Here is an 8,615-nt window from a genome sequence, read left to right on the forward strand (position 1 = left end):
ACAACTTGTACTTCTCATTGTCGCAATGGGTCCACCTGTATCCTCGTTTAAATGACTTGTTTTTCCCTTTCCCCTCCACAAATTATACCGACATCAAATACAGTGAAAGTAGGGGTTATAAAATGGGGGAGGGACATACAAAGCAACAAAGAAATAATCTTATAAATGCGTTAGAAACCATCGCATGAAAGAAAACATTTGAATACATATCTTAGGGTTTATTTCCCAAACATTACCTCATCTGACTTTTTCTGCTTGACTCAGACATATACTAGATATTGCAAATAAGGGGAACCATGGGACCTATGTTTCTTTGGGCTTGGCTTACTTCACTTAATATAATTTTCAACTTGGAAATTTTCTTATTTTACTTTGTGAAGACAAGGCCTTACACACATGGAAATGAGAAACTAATTCGTAAGTGTACAATTAAACAGACACAGTTTGTATGCAAGTGTACACAGATGTATTAACTGAAGTATGGTATTTGCAGGGGAGAATTCGGATGGTAAAATTCCCCAGGAAAACAAACTCATAGTCCAATGAAATGAATACCAGGAAACTGGCACTTTAAAGGTATGAGTAGGTCAAGGGGAGGGAGGGTGGATGAACGAAGAGAGGAAGGCAACCATAATACTTAACATGTATCCTGTGAAACCAAGAATTGAGAACAGGGCTGGTTTTGGGAGAGTTGGGAGAGAATGATGAAGGGGTGGCATGATCAAGGTGCATTGTATTTATAAACTGATGTGTGCCACCACTGATAACAAAACCACAATATAAAAGGGGCAGCGAACACTGGGAGACATTGGCATAGGTGAGAATTACCTGCCTGACCACTGATAGAACCACACAGGCACTTCAATGGGGAAAGCCATTTCACAGAAATCATCTCAGGGAGACAGTGAATGTTTTGTCTTTATGAGGTATGCAATATTTGGATGTCATAGAAAGGAAGGATTCGAGGCACGAGCAGGGGTGGTGGGGGAGGAATATGCCCGGTCCCTTCCTGTGCTGGTGAGGTGCAGTGGGACAGTAGGGTTGCGGTGGAGGCGTGGGGAGAGGAGGCTAGAGGAGACCTTGAATGTCACATTGAGGACGGGTTTTGTGCTGCAGCAGCAGAGGACTGTCAGGAGCACAGAGGGAAGATTTCCTCGGTGGTGTTGTGGAGGCAGAGACAGGAACCATAATACTAATTAGGCGTTCATTGCTAATACGCTCATAGGAGTGGTGGCCAAGAGTAGGATGTGAGAGATGTGGAAAGTCAGTATGAAAGCACAGCTGAGTTACTCAAAGACAAATTTCCAAGTGGGTAATGAGAAAAGGAGAAACTCTCTGACACAAAAATAGAACAAGGTGAAGGAATTTGGTGGGGGCAGGTGGTTAAGAAGGTGCCTATTTTGAGATAACAAACTTGCTTCTGGATGTAATGAGTTTTGATGTGCTGTTAGAATGTGACGTGTAGATGTCCACATATAAAATTGCCAAGTGCAGATATCTGAATTCTGATGATGTGAAGCCCTGGAGTGCCAACGTGAACCGTGAAACCAAGAGCTTCTGAAAAATTCAGGCCCCAAACGCTTTGAGATGTCAAACCTCAACCCGTCACTAAATTATTCACATTTGATTTTGTTCTCATAATGAACAGAGCAAAGAATCCGTTTTTTTCTCACAGATTTTTTTTTGAAGTTGGCAAAAATAATGTATTTTAAAGAAGTCATCAATGATCACTGAACTTACTTGGTAGATTCTTTTTTTCTTTTTGGTGAGGAATGACTCACATACTAGAAAGTATAAAATCCAATGGCAAATATACACATGAGTCCCCCTATACGTACCACTCCCATCAGGAAATGGAACGCTTCCAGCACTCCAAAAAGTGCCTCATAAGTTAAGGTCTCTCCAAGCTGCTACCTTCCAGAATGACTACCACTTTGAACAATATCCACTTAAGTTATTTTTATGCCTACAGCTCTGTATGAATTGAATCATACAATGATATATCACATACTATATATGATCTTGTATCTGTGATAATATATATCTTTCTTTGGTTAAGATGCATTTTTCTAGTATAGTTCATGGAAACAAATCTGGAGACGTGGATGTAATTTACACTTATTGAGGAACCATGCCACCCTAGTACACCAGGCCATCGGCCGCACATAGGGACTTTGTCTGCATTGGTGTACACACACACACACACACACCACACAGACAGGCTGAAGCACACACACACACACACACACACACACACACACCCCACACAGACATAGGCTGAAGGCCCCTAGATGAGGTCATGGCAGACTCAGGCACTGGTTATGGCCCAGGTTTTACCCTCTTTTCTCAAGAGTGGGGGGAAGACTCTTACAACTCTCATGTGATCGTCTTAGGTCAAATGAATATTTTTATTTTACCCCCACTCTTGGTGTAGGGACAGGAAAGTTGTTTAGCCTTTGCAAACTGATTTTTTATCTAAGTGCTGAAAAGTTAGTTTGCTCTTATAATAGCATAAATAAACACTCTTGGAGCGAGAGCTCAGTTTTATTCTTCCCTCTTCAGCAAAGCATTATAAACAAAATCACCTCCATTCTAAACACAGAAACCTAGAATTACAGGAAGGACATCTCATTTATTTAATAGTGGTAAGGAAAATAGTTTATGGAACAAGGACCAAGGACCTTAGATAAGGGGACTAGAGCCACAGCTTCCTGCAGCTGTGCAATGAGTTACAGGCAGGGAGGGAGAGGTGGAGGCCTTGCTATTATATGCACAGAAACACCTTTCAGTAATCCAGGAGCTCAGGGCTGCCCAGCATGCTTTGTATTAGAGGCTGGGGACAGCATATTTCTTTGTATCCTTAGAGTTTCTGTTGCCTTCTGAAACTGATACAACACAAATTGTTTGTGTGTGCGTGTATGTATGAAAGAGGAAGCACTTTAGTTCAAATGAGCACTTAATATTCGTAATTTGATCTAATTTTAATAAATTATATATGGGAAATACTGAATAGGCCACAAAATATTTTATTATTACTATTTTTTAAAATAAAATGTTTTTCTCCATTTCTTCTGTCCCACCTTCAATTTTTTGTTGCTTTTTTTTTCTTATGAGCAAGAATTATATCTGCTCAGATTCTCAAAAATTAATCTGCTTTAAAATGTTGAGAACATCAGGTCTCCTGTCAGTAAGCAGACAGGAGAAGTTAGGGAGAAGAGCATTGTTTGGAAAAGAAAACTTAGTCATCCTGTCACCTGAATGCATATTTGTGTACTGCTTAGATATTGCTGCTCCAAGTGATTCTGAACAGCTCTTCAAAGGGTGCATTGGTATGTGACATTTCAGAGGGAGATGAAGCTTCAGTCCACAAAAGGACATATATTAATTGGGGATTTTACTTTATTTTGGCACAGAGTTTTTAAAAAAAAAATCACCTGGATGGATTTTAAGATATAGACAACGTTTCAGATCTGGTTTTGGAAGCCTGATTGAGAAAGTTCTTTCTCCCCAGCATTTAGGACAGCATGTTCTCTCTAAAGAAAGCTGTCTATTTTTCTTTTCTTTGATGGACCTTCAGTTTAGAACAGACACAAAGCTGGGAACACAACCCAAGGCAGAAAAAATTCACTCCTATGTACTGTTGGTCAGGTTGACTGTAGGACACAAAGGTTATGGATCGGTGGTGGAGCCTTGTCCCTGCGTGAGCATGTTTTCTGGACTTTGGCTGGAGCTGAATTACTGACTTCTGAAAGGAGGGATGGGTCTGGGTTTCTAGCGGGAACAGCCAATGGGAAGGAAGTAATATTCATTAAGAGTGTCTCAGGCAGGCCACACCGGTAAGGCATGCTGTTAACACACCCTCCTGCACACTGTTCGCCTGTGTTTGAAACCCTTCCAGGATACTGGGGTTACGTTTTTATTCCAACCAGGAAGAATACATGATTGGATTCTTCTTTTTATCCCTTCCTTCCTTCCTTCCTCGCTTCCCTCCCTCCCTCCCTCCCTCACCCATCTCCCCCTCCCCCTGCTGCCCTCCTCTGGAGCTCTTCTTTCCAGCAGGAGCTTGAGAATAAGATTATTATCCAATCAACTCAACAGCAGCCCATGTCAGTGTCCACATGTGCATCTGAGACGAGAAGAGATTCATTTGTGACCTGGAAACTGAAGTCTGCTTAGGTCTGTAAATATGAATAAAGCCCATTCTCCTTAATGATGAAGGTAATCTCCAGTAATTTAATTGTCTTTCTTAACTAGTGGGGATAACCCATTTCTCTCCACCCCCCCCTCCTCTCACACAAAAACTATGCTTCTCATAGAGTGATCTTTACAAACACAGGGGAAATATGTCTTTTGGTTAATTGCATTTGAAAGAGCTTCCCCCCCCCTTTTTTTCTTTTTTGTATGAGAGACTCTTCTTTCTCCACCACAAATTATGTGTTTTTCTAATACATATTGTGGTGAGCTGCTTGGGCTCTTATGGGCTAACTGTGGAAGTGGTTGGTGTGTGTGGGATGTACTCCTGGCTTGGGTTAGCTTTGGTGAAAGTTGCTGCTTTGGTTGCTGCTACAGATGAAAGGCAGTTTCTTTCTGTTGCCGTTGTTTGTGGAACTTTGGTGGACCTGGAGTGGATTGTGAGACCCCCCTGCCAGCCCATCCCCTGTGAGCACAGAGCCGTTGTCTCTTTCCATGTGTCATGTGCATTTTCCAAAACATTCAGCCGTGCCTCTAAGAAAGAAGTACAGCTTCTTAAGATGGCCTAGGAATGGAGCTGTTTTCTTTTCAATATGGTTTTGGAAAGAAATTATAGATGGAAGGTAGAAATCAAGTTGTACAGAAGGACTTAAGTGTAAGCCAGGAATGCAAAGATTAGACTCACTGGTTTAGTTAGGGCAAATAACTTCACTTTGAATTATTTTCTTCTTTTGAGCGAAAAAAAAAGTAGATCTGTGTTGAAAGCAGTGTCTGAGGAGACCAGCTTATAACACACAGCAATTGCAGAGACAAGTTAGGTGACACCAAGAACAAGTGTGTCTAGGCAGTCCCTTTAAAAATACCCCAACCGAGGTTATGAAACCACACAGCTTCTTTGAGGAATAACGCATCCAGGGCTAAAGCAGCCTAATTTTATTCAAGGATTTGAAGAGTAAAAAGGGATTTGGTTCTTTAAAAAAGGGAAAAAAGAACAGCCGAGTGAGGATTATTGATCAGTGAGGGATTAAACATTTGCTGGAATACAAAGCATCAGGAATTATCAACATGGACATCACAGTGGCCGGCCATTCAGCACTTGGAAATGCAAACAGCCCAGTTTCCCACTGATCCAATGGCAGCAGCCTGGAGCTCTTGATTCCCTGTGTGTCCACCTTTGTACTCCCTGCCCCTGGACAGGGATGAGGAGATGGGTTAGGGGTGAAAGGAAACTAATCTTGCTCTTTTAACTTCTGTCTGTCTGTCCCTCTTGAGCAGGCCAAGCAGAGACCAGAGAGGGAAAGCACTGGGGAGCCTAGGAGAGGTCCTGAGGTCCAGAGAGGATCAGGAGATCTATCGGGAAACCTCAACTACCACTTCCTCCTGTTGCCAGGGCTGTGGTCCTGTCTGCTTGCCGGCCCGCACCTGCCTCTGTGGTTCACAAGGAAAAGGCATTTGGCACTTGTACAGCCGGCCCAAGGGAGTAGTGCTGGGGCCATCCCTCCCTTTCTGGTTTTGTCTTTTTCTTCCCCTGTCAGGTGCCACTGGCTTTGAACCATGTAATTGCATCAATAAGCCATCTCTGGGATGAGCGGTGTGTGTGTGTGTATGTGTGTGTGTGTGTGTGTGTGTCTGTTTGTGTGTGTGTCTGTGTGTGTGTCTGTGTGTGTGTGTGTGTGTGTGTGTGTGTGTCTGTGTGTGTGTTCTACTGGCAGCCTGGCTCTGCCACCCTGCCTCCTGGAAGGGTTTGCAGGACTGAGGACATTGGTTTGGATCCTGAGGCTGATTTTTATCACCTCTGCATAAGGCTTAGCCTGTGAGGAGGGAAAGTGAGAGGGAGGGAAGAGGAAGTCTGACTTTGCACTTTCAAGAGCATGTGTGATTTTCCAGGATGTACATAATATACATTGAAGCATCTGTGTTGTGGGCTCCCAGGGATTTGCCTGTTCTCAGTGCCGATTCTTTGTGCACCCTGCATACATCCTACCTTTTGGAGACTGGGGGAGGCAGTGGAGGATGTTGTATAAGAGGACCAGTGTCCTGACCCACGTGCTGACTGGGTTAAAACAGGTGCACAGATACTTCAAGCTCCAGCCCACATCTCTACCTACCCCTGGGCAGGAAGAGCCTAGGGTCACCGTCTGCCTCTTGGAGACTCAGTTTCCCCATCCACTGGGAAGTTTTTGATAAAGGCCTTTATTTTGGGTGCCACATTCTCATGCTGAGTCTCCTATTGCCTTCTGTTGTCAACTTGAGGAGCCTTTGAAACTTTGGGGGAGACGTTCCCATCTTTTTCTTCCTTCTTCTTTTCCATACATTGGACTGTGTTGCTATTTTCAGGCCACAAGTGATGAGACTGAAATGTAAGTGTCTTGATGTGCCAGGTGGGGACATCAGGCCACCTGGCTCAAAACCTGGAATTCTAGGACATGTTAACTGTCTGAACCACAGAGGTAGAGAGAGCACACACAGGGCCACACTCACTGACCCGTGAATGTCACAGATGTGGCCGGGCCAGGCCTTGAGACCATGTCAACCCTGGTCCAGAGGAGAAAGGACACACTTCACCCACAGCTCTTTTTAGGGAGCTGGGATTGAGTTCCATCTGTAGAATCGCAAAGTGTTTCTGGGTTTGGAGCCACTCTTTCTCAGACGTCAAGTAAACACACACAAGGTTGCAATGAGGGTTATGCAAGCCTGTATGCTGGGGTTTGACTCAGGACAAGCCCTAAAATGAGCACATTTTGCTCATTTTTGCTGTTCAAAATTTTGGTGATCCTAGGGTTTAAACTCAGAGCCTTGCACTTGTTATACGGATGCTTTACCACTTGAACCTTGCCTCTAGGTTCCTTTGCTTTCTGCCAATGTTGTATGACTGTGTCTGAATCCACCTCCTCTAGGTTCACTGGTGATGTTGGACTCCCGGGCCCATGTCACCGCACTGTTTTTCTCCCCCAGAAACAGTGTCTTGTGGACCTTTCTGCCCGGTCTGTCCTAGAACCTTGATCCTTCTAATGTCAGCCTGCTAAGTAGCTGAGATGATAGGTGCCAGCCACCAGCATGTAGCTGAGGATGTATTGTCCCACTGTTATCCTACTGAGCCCAAACCTTAGATGCACCCAGTGATTGTGTTGGCGAATTGACATCATCGGATGAGCAGCATATATGGCTTATTTATTGACAGTCGAGGTCCAAGCCCTGACTAGGCCCAAAGCCTTAGCCTCACTCTTGGTCCATGGAGATGGAAGACTATCCAGGCAGATGTGTCTCAAAACAGCAATGCTGCTGAGTTTGGTGTGTGTGGTTGTTTGGGGTGTGTGTGGTTGGGGTATGTGTGGTTGTTTGGGGTGTGTGTAGTTGTTTGGGAAGTGTGTGGTTTGGGATGTGTGTGGTTGTTTGTGGTGTGTGTGGTTGTTTGGGATGTGTGTAGTTGTTTGGGATGTGTGTGGTTGTTTGGGATGTTTATGATTGTTTGGGGTGTGTGTGTGTGGTTGTTTGGTGTGTGTGTGTGGTTGTTTGCGGGAGTGTGGTTTGGTTTCCTGCTCATCAGCCTTGGTGGGTGCCATCTTCTCCCCTCCCCATAGGATGCTCTCTGCTCACAGTGGTGTGACCTGTACCCCTCTCTATTCTCAGTGTTTAACCTGTACCTCCTCTCTGCTCTTGGTATGACTCTATCCCCTCTCTGCTCTTGGTAGTGTGACTTGTATCCCTTCTCTGTTTTTGGTGTGACCTGTACCCCCTCTCTGCTCTTGGTGTGACCTGTACCCCAGGGCTAATTTAGGCCATTGGGATTTAGAATGCAGTTGGAGATGGGAAGGAGAGGGGACTGGAGAGGGAGGCTGGGAGAAGAGATCTGGTCCCACACCTGCTCGCTGCTCCTCAGGACACCTCTGTGCACTCCACAGGGCCACTGTGAAGCCTGATGGGGAGGAGCTCTATTCTGGCTGTCCAGGGCCCCGCGGAAGGAAAAGCAAGGGAGGAACGCGCTTGAAAATAACATCGTGACTGTTCTTGGGGTAGAGTTCTGCTTTTGCCAGCTTCATTTTTAATGAAAGGATGGAAATGTCCAGAGGCAGGGTGGTGACTAATGGAGTTGCATTGTCCTCTTCTTATTGGAGTTTCAACAGCAGGGCATCCAAGCTCACTCTCTGAGACTGCATTCACGCCAATGTGCAATATGAAATGGAGTTCCTTCCGCATTCACCTCTCTCTAGTCCTGGGCCTGGAGCAGCAACTTAGTCTTCACCTGGTCTGATTTGATGGGATGATTCTCCAGCGCTCACTCCTTTTCTTATGTTGACAGTGGTAGTGGTGGGGGGGGAACACAAATTTACATGACAAAGGACATAGTTCACCTTTTTCACCTGGGAAGTACTTGTGTTTGTTTTCTGGGTAGATAAACTACATTTAAATGGCATGATGGATTA

General features: G+C 44.6%; 1 long non-coding RNA gene across 1 annotated transcript; it reads left to right on the plus strand.

Annotated features, from left to right (window-relative positions):
* Window positions 1-3,891: 3,891 nt before the first annotated feature.
* LOC138836759 (uncharacterized) lies at window positions 3,892-8,605 on the plus strand. The gene is made up of 2 exons (XR_011375042.1): window positions 3,892-4,176; window positions 8,094-8,605. It is a non-coding gene; the product is annotated as an uncharacterized lncRNA (long non-coding RNA).
* Window positions 8,606-8,615: the final 10 nt, after the last annotated feature.

This window comes from Dipodomys merriami, unplaced genomic scaffold (genome assembly GCF_024711535.1).
Source record: "Dipodomys merriami isolate MVZ:Mamm:240054 unplaced genomic scaffold, mDipMer1.0.p SCAF_2576, whole genome shotgun sequence".
NCBI lineage: Eukaryota > Metazoa > Chordata > Mammalia > Rodentia > Heteromyidae > Dipodomys > Dipodomys merriami.